This window comes from Lipotes vexillifer, unplaced genomic scaffold (genome assembly GCF_000442215.2).
Source record: "Lipotes vexillifer unplaced genomic scaffold, Lipotes_vexillifer_v1.1 scaffold382, whole genome shotgun sequence".
NCBI classification, from domain to species: Eukaryota; Metazoa; Chordata; class Mammalia; order Artiodactyla; family Lipotidae; genus Lipotes; species Lipotes vexillifer.
Window position 1 is genome coordinate 6,123,138 of NW_006780611.1, and position 2,396 is coordinate 6,125,533.

Below are 2,396 nucleotides of genomic sequence, written 5' to 3' on the forward strand. Positions count from 1 at the left end.
GAGAGGACTGCTGGGGAGGGCAAAGGGTGTCCCACAAAGTGTTCACGGGTTGTTTGGAAAGTGATGGGGACCCATGGAATGTTCCCTCCCAAAGTGACTGTCTGATTCATGCCTGGGCCTCCACTTGCCTAGCCCAGTTTCCAGAGGCTGCGAGACACCCCTGGCTGGAGTCCAGACAAACGGGATCTCACCCCACCAGCCCATCCTGGCTGCACAGACACCACAGTCTCAGTGAGCAGCTGTCTTCCATGCCACCATCACCCACGTGCAGCACTTAACAGTTTGCGAGATGCTTTGAGGATATCCACTCCTAGGCCCCCACCTTCTCTCTCTCAGACCTTGCACGTGGTTTTGTCCATCTCGGAAATCTCCTACTCATACTTGGTGCCCAGTTCTAGGGTCATGTGCCCTGGGAGGCCTTCCTGACCACCCCTGGGGCAGAAGCGACCACCTCTTTCTCTGCCACCTCCTTCAGTGCATACCTGGGGGGCTTCTGAGTGTGTGTCTCCAGCCCCCTCCTCCTCCGCTCCCTGACTCCTCCTAAGCCCAGACCATGATCTCCCCCTGCAAGGAACCACTTTTTCTCTGCACGCCCTGAAGGCGCAGGCTAGGGACTGGACTTGGTGTGAGTGAGTGAGAACTGCCTCCGGGATCTGGGGGGTCACAGTCTAACAGGCCACCACCCTGCTTCCATTTCCTCCTTGATCTGGGGGGACAGAGCCTGGAATAAGAATCCCCTGCTACCGTCAAGCTTGGGAGGCACCTGGCTTGGGGTGAGGGGCCCCCTGACGAACAAGCACATTAAAGGGCATTGTTTCTAGTCGGTTAGAGCCCCTGAAAGGACTGCCCTCCTGCCCCAGCTCACCTTTCTTGTCCTGTTACCTAACGCACAAGAACTTTCTCCCCCAGAAACCCGAAGCCACACCACTGGGAGGAGGGCAAAATAAAGCCTGATAACAGGGTCTCCCAAATTAAGCCACCAGCTGGAGTAACCACATGGAAGGAAATGTCTGGTCTGATCGCGGGGGTAAGGCTGGCCCTCTCTGCATGTGCGGGACCCCTTGCCTCAGCCAGCAGGCCAGTGCCACAAGCTGTTTGTCATATGAAGTCAGATTGGGAGCAAGGTGGCTGGACAGATTCAACTTTCCAGGGCTGCGGAGACTGCCTACAGAAGGTTGTGTGAGTGTGTGTGTGGTCACGTGTCAGTGTGTGAGAGGCTACGTGCTTGAAGTGTGTGAATGTGTGTGAGGGTATGTGTCTGTGAGGATGTATATGAGTGTGTGTATGAGTGAGAGCATGTATGCCTGAGGCTGAGGGTGTGTGTTGGAGGGTGTATGTGAGTGTGTGTGTGTGTGTGTGTGTGTGTGTGTGTGTGTGTGTGGTGGGGGCAGGATGGGAGCTGGTGGGGAGAGGAAAGTTGGGTGTGGACTGGTGCAAGCAGAGTGGACAAAAAGAGTGTGTGTTGGGGCAGGATGGGAGCTGGTGGGGAGAGGAAAGTTGGGTGTGGACTGGTGCAAGCAGAGTGGACAAAAAGAGGAAAGTCTTGTCTTTCAGGCAGGCCTGGAGAGCGGGAGAAGAAAAAAGGAGCTCTTATTGGTGGTTGTCAAGGAGATGGGCCTTGGGGTTTGCTGAACTTTCTTCCCTTAAAGCGTCCTGCCTGGGGCTGAGAAGGGCCATTTATTTCCAGCCTCACCTCCCAGGCGGGGGTCTCAGGTCTGAGTCCCAAAGGAGTCAGGTGTAGACGCCAGGCCAGGCCAGAGCAGTTCTTGGGTGGAATGACCTGATGCTTGCTCTGCCTGCCCCCAGCCCACCATCCCACGGGCTCTGGCACTCGGAGGCCCTAGGCCTTGCATTCTGCGGCTGGGGCGTGGGGGAATGGCCGTGGTGGGCATCAAACTTTGCTGGGTAAGAGGTCAGCCCCAAGATGGGCTGCGCTGGCCAGGACTAACCGCAAAGCAGACACGGAGTTTTCCTGGCGCCCCTCCAGACGTGGATCCTGGGGCAGTCCTATGACAAGCACATTTATAGGCCATTGTCCTCTGGGGAGTGGTAAATCGTTTGTGGGTTTTTTGTTTGTTTTTTTTAACATCTTTATTGGAATATAATTGCTTTACAATGTTTTGAACGTAAATTTTTTAAACGATCTTCAGGACTTTTTCCTGTCTGGCTTCTTCGCTGCTGCATTGCCAGAGACTGGCACACAGTAGGTGCTCAATAAACATTACCAAATGGACAAACAGGCAATTCTGCTTTGAGCGGTTTGCGTTTCTTTCACTACAAATGGATGCCGCTGGGCCTTTCTCGACCTCCGAGGGAGGGTTGGCAGGCCCTCTCCTCTCCCGTGTGTGTGTGTGTGTGTGTGTGTGTGTGTGTGTGTGTGTGTGTGTGTGTGTGTG